This window comes from Schistocerca nitens, chromosome 11 (genome assembly GCF_023898315.1).
Source record: "Schistocerca nitens isolate TAMUIC-IGC-003100 chromosome 11, iqSchNite1.1, whole genome shotgun sequence".
In the NCBI taxonomy this organism is placed as follows: domain Eukaryota; kingdom Metazoa; phylum Arthropoda; class Insecta; order Orthoptera; family Acrididae; genus Schistocerca; species Schistocerca nitens.
The window spans coordinates 90,854,016-90,878,487 of record NC_064624.1 but is presented as its reverse complement, the minus strand read 5'-3'; the positions used below and the strand labels follow the sequence as shown (position 1 = coordinate 90,878,487).

Genomic DNA, 24,472 nt, shown 5'->3' with positions numbered 1-24,472 from the left:
CCATGGTGTAACGTACGGCGAGAAATTAAGGAAAGCACAACACATACACACACACACACCAAGATAGCTCCTGGGAAAATCATAATAACGAAGCATTCAAAGATCTACATACCGGTAGCTACAACTAACTGGCTCTTACGGCCAACCAATGAGACATTGGTGCCAGTTGAAATAGCTACGTATAATGCCTTGTGGCTGTAGAAGGTGTAATGAAAAGCGGATCGCAAGCCCTGAGGAATCATGGGGTCAACAGAAGCGTCCGATTCCACCTGTCTGCATTGACGTAAGTTTATTGTCGTGGGTGATGTTATTACGCCACGGTGTTTATGAGTTGGTTGTGTTTGTAGATGTTGTCTTGTTGTGTTTCATGGTGCCCTCCTGTGTGTGTTTGTTTGTTTGTTTGTTTGGTTGGTTGGTTTTTTTTAAAAAAAACCTCTTATATTTAGCTTGACCTCTCCCTAAAACCCACAATTTCCCGCAGTTGTCTCGTTAATTTGATTGAAATTTTGGATGGAGATGTTATTGTCTTATTTATACATATTTTCATGTTTGTTGCCATGTGTATGTAGTAACATCACAGGTGCCATATTGGAGATGCTTAAATAGCCATTTCTGCCATACTGATGATGTCATGGGGCAAAGCAGACGGCTGGAATCTGACACTTCTGTAATCCCGGGATCATGACGTCATCTCTCCCGCTAGTCAATATCGCTGGCAGTTTTCAAACCACGGATTTCTTTGAACCTAGCCATCCTTTGCAGTTAAGCAGCTCGCAGGCCCTCAGGAATCATGACGTTGTATCATGACATGAGGTCATCTCTCACGCTAGCCAGTATCGCTGGTAGTTTTTGAACCCCAGATATTCTTTGAGCCAAGCCATTCATTGTGATGCCGTGTGGGTGTATGTACAATGCCAGATTTTGTGTTGCATGTGCGATAAAGCATTTCAATTATGGAAAACTTTGTATCCTTCATTTTCCTTGTGTATGCATATAGAGCCAAATATGGAAGTTACTGTGAAGTACCTGCAGGATGACTGCAATTTTTTTAACGTCTTGGCAAATTTGAGAACACATGCTGCAAAAGCACATGCTTGCAGAGGAGAAAGGAAAGTTTATATTCCAGACAATGGATGGTAAGTAACTTCGTATAATAATTTTATGATGTGCAAGAAAAGTAAAGTGTCTGGTAAATCTACAGAATTTCCTTCTTTGTGCCTATAGTATTCTGATGCATTGTGTTACCCTGTAAAGTTTCTTTCAGTACAACTATGAGGATTATTTGTGGTAACAGCATATTATCATAAGAAATGGCTTCGGTATTTAAGTTGCAATCTTTGTAACTTTTGTTGGTCAGAATTTGTGTAGTAACTGTATTCTAACTTCAGTATCGCTGTAATATTTTGTTTCAGTAACATGTTCCTTCACACTTGAAAATTTCTGAATGTTCAAAATGACATCAGTGACCATAGTCAGTATTTTTACAGTAAAATTGCTATGAATTGCAGTGACAGAATCCAGATTTGTGAGTGGTGTTACCTATTTTTGTAATGGATGTTTCAGAGTTTCTGAAGTGAAAGTCCAAAGAAGGGAAGACAGCAAGAAGTAGCTATTTGTGTTTTTCATGGTTTATAGACCTACTGGGGAAACTTGCCATGTAAAAAAAATGAGTAACGCATCAACCTTGGTACCTCTATGGTGATGTGGAAATCCGAGCATTGTTAATAAAGAAATTAATTTTGTGTTTTTTTCGTTTGATTCCTTTATCGTGTTGCCTATAGTTCACAAAATTTAATTGAAATACCGAGTTGATAATTTCAACATAAATTGGACTATGCACATAGCTGTCTCTAATGGCTTTGCTGCTTTTCACAGGTAAAGTATGATTATTCACTAGTCCTTCAGTTTGCATGTTTCTTAATCAATTGTGGCAAAAGAAATCACTGACTCAAAGCCTAATTTGCTTGGTGCACATAATTGGAAATTGCTTTTCTCTGAGAGTTTATCTTGCTGCCTTTCTTGGGTGTGGTTTTTCTATATTTAACAAGTTTACTGATATGGTTAATGACATGTTTCACCACCAGGTAAGGTATACAGCATTAAGCGTGCTGTGCTGTTGTCGCTGGTGGCAGCAGCATGGTAGTCAATGTGTTAAGGGGGGACTTAAGAACATTGAGAGTAAAGTATATGCATCTATAATAGTCTTGGCTAAAAAGATACAGCTAGAATGCTAATTACTGTTTGAGCAATTATCCTTTAGACAGTTAATATCTTATGCTAAATATGTATTAAAACTGAATTTGTAAACAACTTTCTAGTCATTTAATCATTTGGCTTTGTAGAAATTGAAATAAAAATACTGCAGACCCAAAAATCGCCTGGAAATGGTAAGGAATATCAGATACAAGTAAGTATTTTTGCTCAGTAAGAATAAAGTGTAAAAATGCTGCTATCTGGTTATTACCATGAGACCACTGCACACAAAACAGGGCAGTGTAAGACTTTGTTCCCTAGTTCCCATTGGCTGAAGCAACTAAAATTAAATTTCTGAGAAATGCGGAAACTTTGTTATCCGTATATCCCCAGCACGATTTAAAATTTTTGCAGTGAAATGGCACTGATAGTGCATAACATATTTTGCAACTGAGACTAAGTACTTAAAAATTGATGTGGGCTATGTATTTCAAGACACACTTGAGAACCAAACCTGACATTTGTATTGACACACAAGTAAACACATCTGAAAGGCACACTGGGTTACACAAGCGTTAGCTGTAGGTATGGAATGGGTAATTTACTCAGAAAACTTGCTGTATGAATTTTATTGTAAAGCACACTAAAGTTAAGGGAAAGATGCAGTGCACAGATGAGATACACTTGGATGGGCATGAATTGGTTTTGCTTAGATCTATGGAAAATGAACTGCAGTATTATATTGACATATTTGGTGCAGTTTCCTGTGATAGCAACATGTGTGAGGTGCAAATTTGTGGGCAGGAGAGATTACATTGAACCTGTCGGGCATCATGCACTTTTAGTTGCAGTGCAAGGATGATGCCATCCAGATTTGAAAATTAGGGGCCTAGAAATGAAACTCTCATCAGTTTTAATATTTAAAAATAAACATGCATGAAAATGGAAGCTTAATTAGGACTTTCAAATAAATTGCAAAAATTTTCTTGTTTTGCACATTAAGTGCAGCTGACACTTACAAGCACAGGGTTAGTGGCTTATGTTGACATAAGTGTCAGCCACAGCTAACATATTGAAGATTTTCAAAGTAACAAAGTAGTTCTTGACATTGTGATATTTATGGATAACAGTAAGAACCACAGCAATGAAATGATGTAAATTACTTAAACCAGAGGTTAAACAAATGTACATAGTCATCACACCCACTTCTTAGTCACTGCATATTTGTGTGCTATAGCTAAGACAGTAACCTTTTGTTTTCTCGTCTGATCTGGGACACATGTCGGATCTTACTTGTTTTGCTAGGTCAACTCCAGGTTTACAAGTTTCACATTTCAGAATTTTGGTAATTTGTAGTCCTACCTCCTGTGGAAAGTGGGGTTGATAGCTGTCTTTTCAGATATGGTCTCATCAATTGCCATTTAAGGAACTTTAAGCAAAAATGTGATTATTCAATTTTCTGTCAGTGTAGAATATACCACTACTGTATTTACCAGAGAAATATTCATGATGGCACAGAACAGTGAGAGTCCATCTTCTGGAGCACCTGCTGTGTGGAGTAAATTGTGCACTTCACATCCAGTGGTGCATCAATTTCTTCTTAGGTAGTATCACAGTACTCTACTGTCTCAGGCTGTTTATGTGATGTTCAGTGGAGCAGCATTATGCCTTGAAGATACTAAACTAACAGCCTTCTTAAGCTTTTAGATGTAATATATCCAAAAACAAACGAGTTTTACATTTAGCTGTCGGGAACTCCTTTGGAATCTTTCTTTTTATTATTATTGTGTGTGGCCTTTTTGTGTCCTCTTCCTTGTACCTGGTTTTGTGGTTACACATTACCAAGATGTAACTGCATACTTGGGCCAGTATTCACCACAACAGAACATTAAAGTGTAAGAGTAACTGTTGTTTCTATTAGAGCAAAACTAGTGACACTATCTGACTTTATAGTATGTCACTCTTGAGCAGCTTGATCTCCTCCAAGCACTGAAGAAAAACATTCAAGCCTACGAAATGTCTTTCCTGTTCATACTGGGCATAAGTTATTACATTGGCTACAATAGCTAGTAATTAGTGTCTGTTTTCCAGGCTCTTCCAATGAAAAAGGAGGTGACGAAAGGTACTCCAGAGAGTTAGGTAGAATCCATGGTACAGTTGCTGGTCTAAGGCGAGGTTTCAGAAGAGGCGCAGAATATTTCTTTCCTGTGGATGTGTAGAAATATTCACCACGTCTCTGAATGAGGTCATCAGCGAAATGGAGTTTGCAGACCTTGAAATTTTACAAAAACATTTTATTAGCTACAAGTGATAATGCCCAAGGGCAAGGGTGCCACTAACGCACAGATGCTATTAGTGTCGGTTACTTTCAGAACAAATAGTTCAATACTGACTCAGCATTTTGAGTTATAAAGCTGCATAAGTAAATCACAGTCCGCTAGTGATTCAGCACTATATACAGTGAAATAGCTCTGCTACAGATTGGCATCAGGTCAACTGAAATCACGTTGTTCCTGAACAACTGGACATCATGCTAACACGAACACACGACAAGTTGTTCTTGCTCTCTGTATTAAAGCACTCATACCATGACACATTCTAAGTAACTTGTAAAGACGCTGAGCTTACCTTTGAATTCTGGGTAACATGGAAATTTTCATGATGTATTGCAGTGAGCTATCCAGTTCTGCTGGAGTTCTGACATTTTAGGAGAAAAAACACCGCTACTCGTGGCTCATTTCCATAATTTCATCTGCAACGAGGTACACAACATTTCTACACCATTTCGAATCATTGCACTTAACTGTCGCATATATCAAGAGTGTAAATAAAACGAAGTAAGAAATGCATGCAACTATCAAAACTTCAATTGGTTAAGACATGTTCCTGCAAAACGCAAGAAAACGGAATGAAATCAGCCACTGCTGGTCCTGCCATCGAGCGGTACGCCACGTAACTACACCCTGTTGCAAGTCGGCGCAACAAGATGGCAGCACGGTAAGTAGCCTCATGTTTGTCCTGAACGATCGTTACCCGACGTGCAGTTTTTAGCGTATAGCTTGCCACTTGGAAACAAAGCCTCACAGCATGCGTTGTGACATCACAACAGTAGTCAAACAATATCTGCACTTTGGGATGCCCTGCAACATGGATTGTCCATTTAAGTGAATGTATCATTACTTCCTGCGTCTTGCATAAACGTAAATTATCATTTAAAACAACGTAAAATAAATATGGTCATAATTTCTTTCACTGATTCCTATTATCACTGCAAATCTCATATTATTTCGACTTTTTTTAAGTGCAGCTTTGTAATTTTAACATAGGCTCGTAGATTGACAAAACATAAATCGTAATTTGCACCATTCTGTGCTACAATTAGCGGTCCACATATTCGCATTTTTGTGTTAAAACGTATATGTTTCATCAGAATAAAACATTAACATCTCCTAATGGGAAATGGGTGCAGATGTGAATCACTAATTGCAAAATATAGAGGCAGCATACCATGTTCATTTTCTATTAATGGAAAATTACCGAATTAGCTGAAACCTAGCCACCAAAATTTTCTTTCATACAAATGAACATCTAAAGTGCAGCACACAAATCAATGCCAATATTTTGGAATTTATTGATTCATGTAATGTCATCAATGAGTAAGAAAAAATACATTCATGACCCTTAAAAATAATAGAGATATTCTGTTACACACATCAGGCAGAAAAAAAAGCACACACACAGAAAGCGAGGGGTGGGAAGAAATGGAATACTTATTTAAAAATATAAAAGTGACTTGTTATTTCACCTCATAATGTGATTTCCAATACACTCTCCTACATATGAATAAAAAAAAAATCAAGTATGCTCTAATGATGTTTTTACTTCTTTTAAAAAACTTTTAAATTTTTCTTCATAGCTGCATAATTTCCTCTCTTAATATGATATTTACACAACAGAGCAGTATGGAACACCTGATAGATTCAAGACTATGTTCGTTTTTTACATTGAAATCCACCAAACAAATCACTGGGAATATTACAGGATGCTACCTTCAGAAGCACACACCTTTGATTTCCCTATTGGAGAAACAAAATTTGATGTTCTTTTACAGTTTTTGAAAAGTTACACATGATACATCTTCTTTAGGATATGCCAAGCCTCCTCGATCCTTTGCCGTTATCAAATGATCATCTTGCTTTATATCATCTGAAATAAGAAATACTCACAGTGAGGTTTTTTTTTCAGCACTTGGTGTGAGCAGTATCCTGATATGTAGTGAAATAACAGCCATTTGTCCTCCACTATCCCTTCAACATCATTCTCATCTACCACCAAACTTAATAAATCTGGTACTGGGATATCATTTAACCCCTGGATTTCAAAAGTTGTTTCAAAACTATATGACACGTAAATAACCACATCTCCAACTACTATAGACTGTGCTCTCAGCACTAGGTTTTTGCTCAGTTTCAAAAGCCTGTCTAAGAGAAGTATGGTATTTTCCCCCACTTAATTCCAAACAGTCAGTCTATACTCTTCCAAGGAGCCAATAGGACCTCTTTTTGTCAGACAGCCAGTAACTACTGAAACCAGTCAAAGCAGCTGTTGTATGTCTTAAAGCAAAGCGTGTTTCTTTAGAAAGTTTCCTGTTATCATTCAAGCCATGCCATAAACCTAACCAAGACACAAAGCTCTTTAAAAAATCAAATATGTGATAGGAATTAGAAGTTGCAGTTTCCTGAAAAACATTTCTTAGCCTCTGACCCTTAAGTAATGTTTTCGCATTCACAGTACACCACTGAAGTTTTATTATTCTTATAAATGTTACAGCACTTTAAAAATTTTGAATTCCTTTCTTCGAGCCTAGTCTCTGCAAAGCAACAACTGTCATATCATTAAAAAGCACTTGTTTAGCATCTTGCCTTTCAATTGTATTTGGAAACAGAGATTTTAAAGCTAGAGGGTTTCTCTATTGTAATAAATCATCCTTTTCAACCTCCCTCCATGCTCCCACTGAAATCAGGAAAACACAGAATCTGCTCCTTTTGATTGAACCAGTTGTTACAAATACACTTTAAAAGATGAACGGTATCCCCAAAATACTACAGTGGGCGATCTGCAGAAGTCCTTGCAGGGTGACAGTACTTTACCTTTACTTTTGGCGGAGTGCTAAAGTTAGATATTGCTTTTCTGTAAATTCAGTTATTGTCGCCCACTAACCCAACTACCTCACATAAAGCTGCTTCTAATTTAAGAATTACTTCTTTTATGTATGAGAAAACTACATAAGCCTCAATTGTTTTAAGTGGGAGAATTTATACCACATCCTTGTAAGGTGAATGTAATCTTTGTATCCTAAAAACATAAACACTGGTTGCACACAAAAAGTTGTCACTGTTGAACGCACCACCTGCAATATTCCCACCTTCGTTGTCAAGTTTTTGATGAAAGTAATAAATTCTCCTTGCAAAAATAGAATTGTAACTTAAATATACTCTGTTAGTGATATACGACGCCGCTTTTTCATTTTCTGTTAAAATATTTTATTATACAGTAGATAATCGACGGTCGCAATTTGCACACGATATCTACAATCTATTTACCATAAATGAGGTCCTCTGATTTAAGTTAAATTAGTGGTTTTTGTTGCTAATTTCAATAGGTACTGTTTAACATTTTTTTTTGTTTAACGTTATTTTTTGTTTTATCACGATTTTTCTTTATATCGCTACGCTACTTTTAGCCTAGACATTTACTGAAGAATACAGCAATTATGGCGTCGCAGATGTGTTTGACGTCAGTATATGCCTTTCAGATGGCGATGCGTTTTCGTCGCTGCTTATGGTGCAATTGCTCGCCGACACTCACAAGCACGTGTGAAAGTAGTGGAGACATCGCGTTACCCCGATATGTGTAGCTCAAGTTATGAGAAAGAATAGTTAGTAATGATTGTAAACATGCGCTGTTAAGTTTTAGCCACAATTATTCACATTACTTCAAATCCAACTGTCGGCGCTCATATTTTACATTTCCGTCAACGGAGGCCGTCAGGGTATGAAACTGAACAATAACTTTAACTGTCACGGCGGATATTGTCTTAGGGTTAAGAGACTAGACAGGAATTTGCAGAATTATTTACGTCTCGTTGTGCAGAAACAGAGTCCTAGCAGGATTCCAGTCAGTTGTTGTGGCAAAAGCCGATGGTGGTTATCATCGTAATCTTGCATTTTTGTTGAAATTTGACGCGACAGAAATACAGTGAACGTCCGAAATTCCGTCTCCGATTGTAAAAAAATTTTCGACCTAGAGCTGTTTTGGGAGCACTTTTTTTTGTACATGTCATCTTAGTTGTTGCTTTACCAGGTCCTTACGGACTGAAAACTAGTGAGCTGGTCTGAAATGTAGTGACGATCACTTCGGACCTCCGATATCGGTTACGAAACATCTGTGGGTCCCGTCATAGCATGATGCTCACCACACAGAACCGACAGCGGCTAATGAACGTCTACAGAGAAGGGCAGCAGAAATCGTGAAAGGTTTGTTTTACCCACAGGAGAGTGTCACGCAATTGTTGAAACAACTCAATGATGAGAGACGCAAGCTGTCCCACGAGAGGCCGCTTACGAAATATCGCAGGCGACTGCTAGGCGAGGCGTCCAGAGGCGCTCTCCAGCCACTACGCGTCGCTGCCGTAAGGAGGCGTCTCAGCACTCGCCCTTAACGCACTGCGTTCGCGAACGGAACGGGAAAAAAATTCAAGATTTGTTACCGTGCCAAGTACCCAATGCCATGCACTTCACAGTGGCTTGCAGTGTACGTACAGGGATGTAGATGTAGACGTGACGGTGAATATTCGGTGCTCGTAAATACGTCGCGATGTAGATACTTCCAAAACAGCAACATGTGAACTAGTGTGTGCAGCTCCACATAAAGACAGATTCAATTGTTAGATTTGTCCTTGGGTTCTCATGTTGATTCTTGGATCGTTAAAGCATTTTTGAGGCGTTAGTGGTGCTCGGGAACTAGCGATTAATGACCGGGAATCTTGTCACGGATACTAACGATAGAGTAGAGTAATATTACGGTAGGTCAAATAAAGTTGGAAATTTAGTTGGAATCCTATCATTTTAAGATTCTTATTATGCTTAGCATTCAAACTACCAAACCGTCACATTATTATGCACTGTTTACGGCTCAAACGTTTGAGCTCGCGATCGGTGGAGGAGAAACCTACTGGGGCAACTCTTACGAGACCAGAGGTAAGAAAGTCGACTACAAATCAGTTACCAGAAGTGTGGGGAGGACGTACTGGACTTCGATACGTAAATCACAAATAGCGGCACTGTGCACCCCCGTCTACGTATTGTGGCAAACGATATTTCAAACGTTCATTCCGCTGTCTGTTGTGATAGAATTACGCTAAAGTGTCAAACGATATACTGAACAAGAGGTTTTGTAGCCCTCTTGTGGTAGTGTTATTGTTGGAAGCTTTACGACACTGTTTGCGGACGATACGGCGGTCTATAAGAGAGTGGCGACGCCAGAAGACAGTATCGATTTGCTTAATGACCTGCAGAGGACTGATGAATGCTGCAGCCTCTGTGAGTTGACCCAGAACGTCAATGAATGTAACATATTGCGCATAGATAGGAAAAGAAATCCACTGCTGCCCAACTACACTATTGATTAAATGGTTCAAATGGCTTTGAGCACTACGGAACTTAACTGCTGTGGTCATCAGTCCCCTAGAACTTAGAACTACTTAAACCTAACTAACCTAAGGACATCACACACATCCGAGACCGAGGCAGGATTCGAACCTGCGACCGTAGCGGTCGCGCGGTTCCAAACTGTAGCGCCTAGAACCGCTCGGCCACAGCGGCCGGCTACTATTGATTACAAATTGATGGAAGCAGTATCTACCTTGAAATATCTAGGAGTAACTATCTAGAGCGACCGTATGTGGAATGACCATGTAAACCAAGGAGTAGTCTCATAACGAGAAGGATTAGGAAATGCAACGCATCCACGAAACACGTGGCTTACAAGATGCTTGTACGATCGATTCTTGGGTACTGTTCAACAATCTGGGACGTTTTACCGGGTAGCACTGATAGGAGAGACAGAGGAGATCCAACGAAGAGCGGCGCGTTTCGTCTCGTCATCGTTTTGTCGGAGCGAGAGCGTCGCAGGGGTGCCCAACAAACTCCAGCGGCGCACGCTACAAGAGAGGCGCTGTGTACCACGGAGAGTTTTGCTGCTGAAATTTCGAGAAGGGATGAGTCGGACGGCCCGTTACTTCCTCCCTCAAACATTTCGCGAAATGACCACAACGAAAAAATTTGAGAAATTAGAGCTAACGCTACCGACAATCATTTTTAACATTCGCCATTCGCGACAGGTATGGGGAGGGTCGGGATCAGTTGGCTACACGCTCCCATGCTTCAGTGTCACACTTGGGCCGTTCCTCTAAATGCATTATTTTTTCCTCTCTTTCAATTTGAAATACTTAGGTCTCGTAATTATAAAACTTATCATTTTCTATGAATAATGCATGACTTCTTCTTTCTAATTACATATTGGACGCGAAATTCCTGTTTCCATTTCAAATACAAACAACATAACAACTTAATTTTTAACGCAAAAATGAAGAACCAAATACTCTTTATTTGGACTATTTCCATCGTTTTATACCCCAGAGGTAGACAAGTACCGTAGAAACATGAAAAACTATCATTTTCACAGCATCGAGCACATCATACAAATGCTACATTTTTACAGGAGAACTGACCTGGAGCCAACCTGCGGGATTTGGCCTGAGAACTAACAAGAAAAAAATGGTTCAAATGGCTCTGAGCACTATGGGACTTAACTTCTGAGGTCATCAGTCCCCTAGAACTTAGAACTACTTAAACCTAACTAACCTAAGGACATCACAAACATCCACGCCCGAGGCAAGATTCGAACCTGCGACCGTAGTGGTCGCGCGGTGCCAGACTGTAGCGCCTAGAACCGCTCGGCCACTCCGACTGGCCTCTACGGAACAGGAAGTAGCCTCAGCCATTTTCGTACTGCTCATTACCAACGCGACAATCAGAGCACAACACTGCAGAAGCTGTAACTGCACACGATTTTTGAAATGAAAACTACGTTGCTAAAGGGTGATTAAGAAAATCGTTGATGGCTGTTACTACATTTGAATATCTTAAAGTTTCATTTAACGTAACTTAACAGTAATACATATCTTATGTATTTTATGTTCCTAATACAGAAATAGTACCTACACTACTGGCCATTAAAATTGCTACACCACGAAGATGACGTGCTACAGAGGCGAAATTTAACCGACAGGAAGAAGATGCTGTGATATGCAAACGATTAGCTTTTCAGAGCATTCACACAAGGATGGCGCAGGTGGCGACAACTACAACGTGCTGACATGAGGAAAGTTTCCAACCGATTTCTCGTACACAAACAGCAGTTGACCGACATTGCCTGGTGAAACGTTGTTGTGATGGCTCGTGTAAGGAGAAGAAATGCGTACCATCACGTTTCCGACTTTCATAAAGGTCGGATTGTAGCCTATCGCAATTGCGGTTTATCGTATCGCGACATTGCTGCTCGCGTCGGTTGAGATTCAATGACTGTTAGCAGAATATGGAATCGGTGGGTTGAGGAGGGTAACACGGAACGCCGTGCTAGATCCCAACGGCCTCGTATCACTAGCGGTCGAGATGACAGGCATCTTATTCTCACGGTTGTAACGGATCGTGCAGCCACGTCTCGATCCCTGAGTCAACAGATGGGGACGTTTGCAAGACAACCACCTGCACGAACAGCTCGACGACGTTTGCAGCAGCACGGACTATCAGCTCGGAGACCATGGCTGCGGTTACCCTTGACGCTGCATCAGAGACAGGAGCGCCTGCGATGGTGTACTCAACGATGAAACTGGGTGCACGAATGGCAAAACGTCATTTTTCCGGATGAATCCAGGTTCTGTTTACAGCATCATGATGGTCGCGTCCGTGTTTGGCGACATCGCGGTGAACGCACATTGGAAGCGTGTATTCGTCATCGCCATACTGGCGTATCACCTAGCGTGATGGTATGGGGTGCCATTGGTTACACGTCTCCGTCACCTCTTGTTCGCATTGACGGCACTTTGAATAGTGGACGTTACAGTTCAGATGTGTTACGACCCGTGGCTCTACCCTTCATTCGATCCCTACGAAACCCTACATTTCAGGTGGATAATGCACGACCGCATGTTGCAGGTCAGGTCCTGTACGGGCCTTTCTGGATACAGAAAATGTTTAGATTGCTGCCCTGGCCAGCACATTCTCCAGATCTCTCTCCAATTGAAAACGTCTGGTCAATGGTGGCCGAGCAATTGGCTCGTCACAAAACGCCAGTCACTACTCTTGATGAACTGTGGTATCGTATTGAAGCTGCATGGGCAGCTGTACCTGTTCATGCCATCCGAGCTATGTTTGACTCAATGACCAGGCGTATCAAGGCCGTTATTACGGCCAGAGGTGGTTGTTCTGGGTGCTGATTTTTCAGGATCTATGCACCCAAATTGCGTGAAAATGTAATCACATGTCAGTTCTAGTATAATATATTTGTCCAATGAATACCCGTTTATCATCTGCGTTTCTTCTTGGTGTAGCAATTATAATGGCCAGTAGTGTACTTTGAAGAGCATAACAACACCAGTCTACGAGTGCTACGGCTTCTCATCAATCGTCGCGTTTGTGTTTGTTTACAACAAGTTTATTCTTATGACGAACGGAGTGTAGTAAACATGAGCTCTAAAATGCTTAACTGAAAAGGCTATGAGCACACGTTCAGTAGGAGAGATCATTTCTCAGCAGCGAAGATGAAAAAGTGTGAGAATATTGAAGAATGGGATACAACCCGTCGGCTTTGATCAATGATGTCACACGTTACCACACATCTGGCATTGCAAATATTTAAAAGCATAGACGAATGTTGAGAAACAAACATTTGAAGTACAGTGGCAACAGATCGTGCACATGTATCATGTACATCAATATTTCGAATGTAGTGTGAGGCATATCGCTTTCTCTTACAGTAGAAAACCCTAGTATAAAGTGATATATCTGACATTGGCATGGAGTGCCTATGTTGATATATACACGAATTTTACGTTTATCAGTTTTTTCACCTTCGTTGGTACTAGCGTCAACTGAAAAATAGGATACTAGTACTAGCGAAGCCGAAAAAAGAGACAAACATAAAATTTGTATCCTGTACTTCAGGTGACCTACATAGTCCAGTGGAAGAATACGATACTAATACCAGCGAAGGCGCTAAAGTACTGCCGGCGGAAGTGGCCGTGCGGTTAAAGGCGCTGCAGTCTGGAACCGCAAGACCGCTACGGTCGCAGGTTCGAATCCAGCCTCGGCCATGGATGTTTGTGATGTCCTTACGTTAGTTAGGTTTAACTAGTTCTAAGTTCTAGGGGACTAATGACCTCAGCAGTTGAGAACCATAGTGCTCAGAGCCATTTGATAAAGTACTTCTATCCTATATACATGTATAGGTCAGCTGAAGAACAGGATACAACCATCGTAATTCAACTGAGGTACGTGATGCCAGTTATGCGTATGTCGCTTCTTCTTCTTTCGCCAATATTTCTTCAGCTGACCTACATAGTACAGGATACGAATAGAGTGCAGAGGAAACAGCAATTAGAACGACTGACTATCAGACACAGGTATAATTCGCAAAATCTACGCAAGTGATTCAAAATTACCACCAGCATCAAAAATCGTACACATTATTTATTTCTTAATAAAACAATCATTTATTCCTAGTTACGATTATTACCACAGAAAGTAACCAATTTATTACCAATGATTCGAAAATAAATTAATATCTATGACTAAAATATGACGTCATTAGTCAAAGCCGACGAGTTTTATCCCATTCTTCGTTTGACCCTGAACACCTCCCAAAATATGGAAAACAAAGAGCTGCAATAGAAGAGATTGGTTTAACAGCATCTGAGATGACGAAGTGCTCATAGCTGTTAAGGTATGCATGTTAGAGCTCATGTTTAATAGACATTTTTGCTTCGAATGATAATTCCTGTCATATCTCTGAATATTGACCGTTGCTCCTGGGACAGCAGAAAATTGGAACGGTTATCACAAAAGAACTTTAACTATTTATCGAAATGGGAACGAACCAAGTACCGCGAAACAAGGAAAGACTACAGCTGTGGCACAGTCTTCACATGGTGATAAACATCTTAGTAAATTAGCTTACTACGCCTATTTTCACTCATTGCTTTCATATGGCATCATATTTTGGGGTAATTCATCACTGAGGAATAAAGTATTTATTGCACAAAAGCGTGTAATCAGAACAATAGCTGGAGTCCACCCAAGATCATCCTGCAGACATTTATTTAAGGATCTAGGGATATTCACAGTAGCTTCTCAGTATATATACTCTCTTATGAAATTTGTTATTAACAACCAAACCCAATTCAAAAGTAATAGCAGTGTGCATAACTACAATACTAGGAGAAAAGATGATCTTCACTATTCAAGATTAAATCTAATTTTGGCACAGAAAGTGGTGAATTACACTGGCACTAAAGTCTTTGGTCACTTACCAAATAGTATCAAAAGTCTGACAGATAACCAACAAGTATTTAAGAAGAAATTAAAAGAATTTCTGAATGACAACTCCTTCTACTCCATAGAGGAATTTTTAAGATATAAATTAAGGGAAAAAAAAGGTTGTTATATTAACTTAAGTATGTTATTAAATTAACTTAATTATGTCATGTATTGGAAAATTTGACTCGTTCCACATCATTACGAAATATCGTATTCATGATCCATGGAACTGGTATTAATCTAATCCAATCATAACAGTCATGGCGCTCCATTTCTTTCTTGTTACCCACAGCGGTTGCAGCGCACCAAGCGGCCAGGAAGTTACACTGTTGAGTTCGGTGAGATCTTTTAAAAGCGAAAGCGTTGCGTAATTGTTTATATTGGTCTTTAGAATGGTTTTCACAAACGGAAGCGTATGTAGCGCTGCACATTGGAACAACAACAAGAAGAAGACACCATATTTTTCTTTTTTAGTTTCCTAGCATACCTAGCAGATGTGAACTGCTACATTATGGAACAGTTCATTTACAATTTTCTTGTAACCTACAAATATTTCCTATAGAATGTCGTGTTCTTTAAGAACAAAAACATCGCTAGTAAACAGAAGGAGACGTGACAGCTTGCAGAGAGGCATTTTCGGTTGAGGCGGAATCTTCTCACGAAATTTCAATCACTAGTTTTCTGCTCCAAATGCGAAAACATTTTGCTGCCGCCCACCTACATAGAAAGAAACGATCATTATAATAAGAGAAATCAGAGCTCGCACGGAAAGATATATGCATTCGTTTTTTCCGCGCACTGTTCGGAGATTGAAATAATAGAGAATTATTGTGAAGGTGGTTGGACGAACCCTCTGCCAGGCACTTAAGTCTGATTTGCAGAGGATCCATGTAGATGCAGTGGCGGATACATACGGGGTGGAACCCCCCTCCCCCCTCCCTTGCGTGGCCGATTCGTTCGTTTCTTTCGGCAGTAGACTCGACTGAATCGAGATATGAAGTAGTTGTACTAAAAATAAAATAATTGTGCTTGCATAAGGCTGATTTCCAAAATAACCCAGATTTAGTTGTACTTTCCTATGTAGCACGCGCGTCCGCGTGATCGTATTTTATACGTTTTTGTCTGGGACATAAATAGCTAACACACACCTACGAGTAAAGTCGCGACCATTCTAGTAACCTCGATTCGTTATCCTGTCTGGCATTTGTTCAAGAAAGTCGCGAATATTCTACTGTTTCCTTGTACAGAGAACCTTCGATACGTAGCGTTATAAATACGGACTAATCGCCGAATGGGAAGCTAGTTTACATTCAGAAGCAGAAATATGAATATTGAAGAATGAATAAGTAAAAAGTCCTAGTTGTAGCAAGTGCAAGTGTGAAGGCTAGTCAAGAGTGAGATTGACCAATTGATTGTGAAGTATTAATAATAGTAATTCGTAGTAATTTCTCAGGAAAAATATTGTTATGAGACTCGTAACAACATTTTTACCAATAACGTAACAGTAGTTTCCCTTACCTAAGTCGTAATCTACGGTAATAGTGATTTTCGAGAAAATGCCTAAAAACGCATTTTTATTACAGTAAAAGTAAAGGTAGCTCAAGATATCTATAGCGTCCCATCCTTGAGGTTCTTCTGTATCCGCCACTGTGTAGATGTAGATATATATCTACTCAAAAACGTAAATTTTTCTTCACTGCACTTCCAGTCAAATCAGTACACGTGGAAAATAGGAAACGTGTAAGCAATGCAATACCTACGTTATTTAAAGTAGCAGATAAACTACCACAACTGTAGTTCAAGGAAAAACCCGACTGGAGTCACAATAAAAGAATAAAAGCAATAAAACTGTTTCCCAATACAGATGAAACCAACTCCGTAATTGTTGCTGCGTCTGATTCACAAACAGTTAGAATCTTCAACACATTCGATTTTGAAGCAAAAGTAATTAGATTTACAAAAATATTTATGTATTAGAAAGCCAAGTGACGTGTAAGACTATGCGAAACATTAGGCTGCTTACGAAGTTGTTACGCGTCAAGGAAAGCGTCTGTTTTAATTAGAACAGACAACAAAACAAATATATTCTTCTCATGCATGAAATATACGTTTAAATCCTCTTGTTTTCAGCAGAGTAAGCTACAATTATACGCATATTCGAAAGTATTACTTCATCATTCAGTTGTAGCTTATGTCATTGAACCAGGTTCAAATGGATCTGAGCACTATAGGACTTAACTTCTGAGGTCATCAGTCCCCTAGAACTTAGAACTACTTAAACCTAACTAACCTAAGGAGAACACACACATCCATGCCCGAGGCAGGATTCGAACCTACTACCGTAGCGGTCTCGCGGTTCCAGACTGTGTAAGTAGGCTGTTTAGGTTTTCTTATTGGTAACGCCACGTAGCGCTCTGTATGAATATCACTGGCTGTGCTGTGTGCAGTCTGTGGCTAGTTTGCTTTGTTGTCTGCCATTGTAGTGTTGGGCAGCTGGATGCGAACAGCGCGTAGCGTTGTGCAGATGGAGGCGGGCTGCCAGCAGAGGTGGATGTGGGGAAGTGAGATGGCGGATTTTTGAGAATGGATAATCTGGAGGTGTGCCCATCAGAAACAGTACAGTTGTACGAATGGATGTCATGAACTGCTGTATATATTATGACTATTAAGGTAAATACATTGTTTGTTCTCTATTAAAATCTTTCATTTGCTAACTATCCCTATCAGTAGTTAGTGCATCCGTAGTTTGAATCTTTTATTTAGCTGGCAGTAGTGGCGCTCGCTGTATTGCAATAGTTCGATTAACGAAGATTTTTGGTGAGGTAAGTGATTTGTGAAAGGTATAGGTTAATGTTAGTCAGGGCCATTCTTTTGTAGGGATTTTTCGAAGTCAGATTGCGTTGCGCTAAAAATATTGTGTGTCGGTTTAAGCACAGTCGTATATAATTTTTCAAAGGGGACGTTTCATCATTACGATGCTATGTTTTACACGGTCTTGTGTAGCTTGAGACCAATACGCTGAGAGGAAGGCATGATAAAATTCTCCTTCACTGTGACAATCGTGAATGACCGATCGCATTCTTTCAGCTGGTTCATTCTCTAAGTAGCCACACATAAATTTTAATCTGTGCTCTAACGACCAGTTGGGTGGAAAACAATGAGAGAATTGATGGAGCCATGCTTGTGGATGAATGTCGTTGTCAGAATTCTTAAATGTTTTGAATTTACGTGTAGTAATGAACAGCTTATAGTCAAAATCATCGTGTCGGCGAGTCGCACATCGCTCATTGTTACTTCGTTTCGGCGGTTCCATCTCAAAATCCAATGCGCCTTGCCAATTTCTTTCATAATTTCCGAAGTGTCCTGTGTTATTATTTTGTGGTTGTTCCGTATTTCTATGTCCCTCTTCTCGTACTGGAACGCGAGTGTAATTCTTATATTACTTGTGCCAACTGATCTTGTACTTCCTGGATTTCTCTTTTGTACTGTGTATTGATTTGATTTTGATTTTGTTTGAATTTTCTAATTTGTTCATACTCTTCTGTGTCAGTGATGGCTACAGGTCTTGTGTCATTCAGATCATCATCTACCTTTGCAGATAAGTTAGTGAACTGATCCGAAAGTTCGGCTACTTTCTCCGATAGTGTACTTATTTCCTCAGTGTGTTTTTCTGAACCAAGTTTCAGAGTGTCCATTTGTGTTGAAATCGTATCTACTGTGTCCTTTAAGTTTTCTTGAGTTTTTGCAAGTTGTGTAACCGAATCGGTAGATGCAACTGAGTCAATTTTAGCTTGCAAGGTGTCGTGATTTCCATGAACAATAGTTTGCAGTTCTTTTATGGCTGCTTCGTGATTTTGTAATGCATTTTCATGACGCGAAAAAATAGGTTGGAAATGCTCACAACTTTGTGTTTTTACGTCATTACAGACTTTTTGACATTTCGATTCGATGTTATGTAACTCAGTAGTTAAATCTTCACGTGTTTGTTCAAGCGTGGTGTCTAACTTTTGAAGATTTTGTTCCATTGTGTCTAACTTTTTAAGATTTTGTTCCACTCTGTCTAACTTTTTAAGATTTTGTTCCACTGTGTCTAACTTTTGAAGATTTTGATCCATTGTGTCTAACTGTTGCTGTGTTTGTCTCTGGTGTTGTTCCATTGTGTCTAACTTTTGAAGATTTTGTTCCATTGTGTCTAACTTTTGAAGCCTTTGTCCCATTTGTTGCATTAACTGTAATAACAGTGCACTGGTGTCTGAAACATGTTCCTCAGTGCTTTTCGGCAGTGAATTTGCACCGGTAATATTCGCATTTTGAAAAGCAGAAAATGTGTCTTGATTTATTTGAGAAAACGGTGAGGACGCAAAACCTGAATCTACAGTATTTGCAAGATTGTGTCCTGTCGTTTCTGAATCCTGAGGCGAGCCGTTGCCGACTGATCGATCGATAATGCTTCCCTGTTCACTAATTGTTTCACTGCCTACACCATTATGTGCAGCCCGCTCCATGTCCCTACGCACAATTACCAAATTACTACTTTGAACATTAGTTAATTCATTACATGGTGGCGCTAACACAGTGCTTTCGTCTTCACTGTCATTTCTCAGTTTACTTTGGAGCCTAGTATTACGTTTTTCACACGCCATTATTGTCACAATATTTCACACGACAACACAGAAAAACACAATTTGAAGAGCAAAAATAAGAGACCACATTAACATAGCACTGAAAATAATATGTAGTTAGTTGCAAGCGCAGCTGCGAAATACTTGGTGCAAATCTACATGCATGCCACAACTGTTTTACTGTACAACAATGAAAGACTGCAACTACAAAGGAGATTCTCTCTACAATTACGCGCTAGCAATAAACAAAATCTACACTAATTACACAAACTACAAGAAAAAATCAGAAGATTCCAGTGAGGTATCCTCGGCTAAGGGTTGACATATGACACGTCCCCTTTGAACAATTATACATGACTGTGCTTATACTGACACACAATATTTTTAGCGCAACGCAATCTGACTTTCAATAATCCCTACAAAAGAATGGCCCTGACTAACATTGAACTATACCTTTCACAAATCACTTACCTCACAAAAATCTTTGTTACTCAAGCTACTGCAATACAGCGAGCGCCACTACTGCCAGCTAAATAAAAGATTCAAATTACTGAAGGCACTAACTACTGATAGGCATAGTTAGCAAATGAAAGATATTAATAGAGAACAAACAATGTATTTACCTTAATAGTGTTGAAAAATCATAATATATATAGCAGTTCATGACATCCAGTCTTACAAATTTCAAAACTCCGCCATTTCTCTCCCCACATCCACCACTGCTGGCGGCTCACCTCCAACTGCGCAACGCTACGCGCTGTTAACATCCAGCTGCCCAACACTACAATCGCAGACAACAATGCAAACTAGCCACAGACTGCACACAGCACAGCCAGTGATTTTCATACAGAGCGCTACGTGGCGTTACCAATAAGAAAACCTAAACAGTCTACTTACACTATATGGAATGTAATACCTAAACTATTTAACGTAACAAATGAGCCCCCACAACTGTAGCTTAAGGGAAAACGTCAGAAGTAATAAAACTGTTTCTCGACACTGAAAAATTCATTTCAAAAATGAATTCCTAAACCTGAGCCGCGTACGGCAAGAATATTCAACACGTGCACTTTTGAAGCAAAAGTAATTACATTTACAAGAATAATTGTGTATTAGGAATTCGAGTGATGTGTTAGAAAGGGGCAAATCACGAGACACCATAAAAATTTTTTAAGTGGTTTGGAAAGTACCCATGGCAATAACAACAGAAATATGTGCTACTCGTGCATGACATATGCGTTTACATTCTCCTTCTTTCAGTGCAGTATGCTGCAAATACACGTATTCCAAAGAATTTCTTAATGAATTAGTTATAGCTTACATCGTTGAACCAGTGTGGTTTGGCTGTATTCACATGTATTTGATGATACTTCACGTCTCTTGATAACTTCCTAATACATGAAACTCAAAAATGTAATAGCTGTTTCCTGAATTAAGTAGAATATAACTAGAAACAAAACACTATCCTTAAGACGCATGTGACTGCTTTCTCACCCCTCGGGGCGCTAGTATCGCTCTAGCTGTCGAACGGTAAGGGAGTGCGGCCATAAAATCTAGAGCTGTTCCTAAAATATCGATATCCTTTCCAATATATATCGATTTTCAACGTCGTGAAATTCAACGCCGACATATCGACATTTTTATATCGAAACGCCTATATCGAGTGCCGATATTTTTATTTTATATTCTTTTCTCCTATTGAATTTCTATTATTTATTTTTATTATCTTATTATTTATTTTATGTTATTATATTTTATTTATTATTATTTGTATGTCTATTACATTATTTTTCGCAATTTTCGGTAAATATTTGAAGCTTTTTTATAAAATAATAGTAGAACATAATTTTATTTTCTCTGTGTGAATGAGTCATTTATGTCTCAGTGAATCAAATTTTTGTCGAAGTAATTAAACTTACGATCACCAGAATAATTATGACATCTTATCTACTAAATTTTAGTGTAGATATCACTGTCACAGTAACTCTGTTAGTGTAATTTACAGGCTATGGGGTCTGTTTCTGTCGCCACGTTTTTCTTCGCACCTAGTAAAAGTTGGCAATCGACCTCCAGCAGAACAGAAGGAAACCACAGCGTATTGTAACTAGCTTAACATGCATCACCTTAACATACGGCAACTACAGAGTTTCCTTGTAAATGATAAAGAGCGGCACCACTTCTTCATAAATGACACACCGTTACACTTTCGGGAAAGAAGTAGACGCTCTTGCGCTGACGCTTGTTTGCAGCAGCGACCTAGCGGCGATGACCTGACAGTTGCGCTGTGAGGCCTGGATATCGGAGAGTGTGGGTTGAGACCCCTGTTATCTTCTGCAAGTTCAGCAAGCCCGGCTGTTCGGAATGTAGCTCATTAGGTCAAAATCATTGTTTTCAAGGAAAGTACCTACTATTCGATTACGCATACCACTTTTCAAGTACTAAATATGGTGTCTGTTTCTGTCGCCACGTTTTTCTTCGCACGTAGTAAAAGTTTGCATACGACCTCCAGCAGAACAGAAGGAAGCCACAGTGTATTGTAACTAGCTTAAGATGCATTTTGCACCTTAACATATGGCAACGACACAGTTTCCTTGTAAATGATAAAGAGTGGCACCACTTCTTCGTAAATGACACACCGTTACACTTTCGGGAAAGAAGTAGACGCTCTTGCGCTGACGCTGGTTTGCAGCAGTGACCTAGAGGCAATGACCTCACAGTTGCCCCGTGACGCCTGGATATCGGAGGGTGTGGGTTGAGACCCCTGTTATCTTCTGCAAGTTCTGCAAGCCCGGCTGTTCGGAATGTAGCTGCTCAGTAAATCGGTAAATCAAATCTCCGACATCGCTGCGGCGGGAAAAAAAAAAAAAAATTGTACAAGAACGGGACCAACGACGAGTGAAGAGAATCGTTCAACCCGACATAAGTGCAACTTTGCAAATTGCTGCAGATTCCAATGCTGGGGCACCAACAAGTTTCAGCATGTGAACCACTCAACCAAACATCATCGATATTGTTTTTCTGAGCTGATGGCCCAATCGTGCAGCTTTGATGACCACAGAACAAAGAGTCTTACACATTGCCATATGCCCGTGAACACTAACATTGGACTTTTGATGTCAGGATTCACATTGTTTGGTCGGACGAGTCTCATTTCACATTGCACTTCTGCTCATACACGTACAGGTATGGAAACAACCTCATGAGTCCATGTGTAGAAGGGTAACATTCATACCACCCCACTCTCCATTGTTGTCAAATGTATTCAAGATGGCGGTGATAACGTCATCCAAGATGGCTGCCTGTAGACTTGGCAACAGAGCATGACATCATCCAAGATTGCGGCCGTCACGTCATCTGATGACATGAGTACCAATTTCATAGATGGCGGCTTTTGGCAGGGAAGTACCACGGCAGACCCCTCCCCCCTGCCATGCCACCATCTTCGGAAGATTAGATTTTTTCAGGTAATTGAATTATGTGCTTCTATGGGTCCCCACCCCTCCCCTTTCCGACTTTGTTGCATAATGGTGTGTCATCCTCTTGGAAAATGCGTGGGGATTTCGAATTTTGGAGGGAATTTTGCTCCAAGAACTTACTCATGCAGCTGAGGGGGGGATAAGATGGTGTTGCCCCCACTAGAGTCTGCTCATGTCGTTCAATTTGTATAAATTTGTATAAGTTTGAAATGTCCTGACAGATTAAAACTGTGTGCCAAACCAAGACTCTAAATGAGGAACTCAGTCTGGCACACGGTTTTAATCTGCCAGAATGTTTCATATCAGTGCACACTCTCATTCTTGGTTAAATTTGTTCGAATTTGTATAAATCTGTCGAAATTTGTTATTCACCTCCAACATTAGTGGCTTAGTGTAGTGCTATGACCACAAGAGGCTGAGATATCAGTGCTTGTTGAGCTACAGGTGTGGAATTAGCATGTGTTCAACTAGCGAGATTTTGATGCCAGGCAGGGGGAGTTGTAATAGCTGTGTTACATGCACTGATCCAGCCAAGGACTGCATCCACAGCTCAGTGCATGAAGAATGGAAGCGGGCATTAATGCATGAAAATATGAAGAGGAAGAAGAATAAGGTCCTGCAAATAAATGCTTTGCATAACACAATCCATGAAAACATCTGTCTCTGCTGGAATTGTCTGTCATTTCTAAAACCTATGAAAAAGCCCCCACTACACAAGAGACAACTCCCTCCAATCCCCCAGACCAGAGAACTGAGCTAGTTGGCGAGTTCACTGCTAGAGGGCACCGCTATAGCTCACATGATCATGCAGTTCAGTCCATAGGAGCACACTATCATAATGACGTAATGTTTTTTTTCTTGGCTGCACTTGTGCCCCAGCCTCCTCATCGCCCCAGAGGTCTGGAGGGTAAAATTGGGGGATAAGGATTCAGCCTGTTTTGGTCTGCTGGTGAGAGGAAGGAGTGCACTTTATTTTTTGAAAATTTTATTTACAGACGGATTACATGTAGTTTATTTATTACATTGATACAAAACAGTAACCCTGACATGCTTTGGGTCAAAATATACAATTTACAGACCAGGAAACCACTCGTAAATAATGCAGTACTCTGCTCTGCAGAGACGCAAAACTCGTAAACAACCGTAATAATCCAGCACACAGCATCCAGACATGCAAACTGCTCATAGATCACCGAAATAATGCATGTGTAATGCTATCCAAAAACCCTCAAAATTCCTAAACACCCAAAAACAATGCAGTGCACAAACACTGAGTCCACATAAAAAACGTAACCTGGAGGACGGCCTCTCCATTCGGAGGGCTCCTACCGTCAGTGGCAGACGTGGGTCATTCCCACTACAGGCCACAGCCACCGCCGCGCCGATCACACACACATAGAAACATCCTACGACATCGGACACATATATGTTTCGTCACTGTACTTACAAACAAACATTAGGATCGCGGCCTCAATTGGATGACATTCGACAATGGACCAAGATATACACCCCGCTGACGGCTGTG

General features: G+C 40.0%; 1 long non-coding RNA gene across 1 annotated transcript in view; it reads left to right on the top strand.

Annotated features, from left to right (window-relative positions):
- LOC126212907 (uncharacterized) overlaps positions 1 to 1,667 on the top strand; it is a 116,278-nt gene extending 114,611 nt beyond the window's left edge. Inside the window, exon 5 of the long non-coding RNA XR_007540993.1 lies at positions 1,564 to 1,667. This is a non-coding gene — a long non-coding RNA (uncharacterized LOC126212907). The remainder of the gene's footprint in view (positions 1 to 1,563) is intronic.
- The last annotated feature ends 22,805 nt before the right edge of the window (positions 1,668 to 24,472 follow it).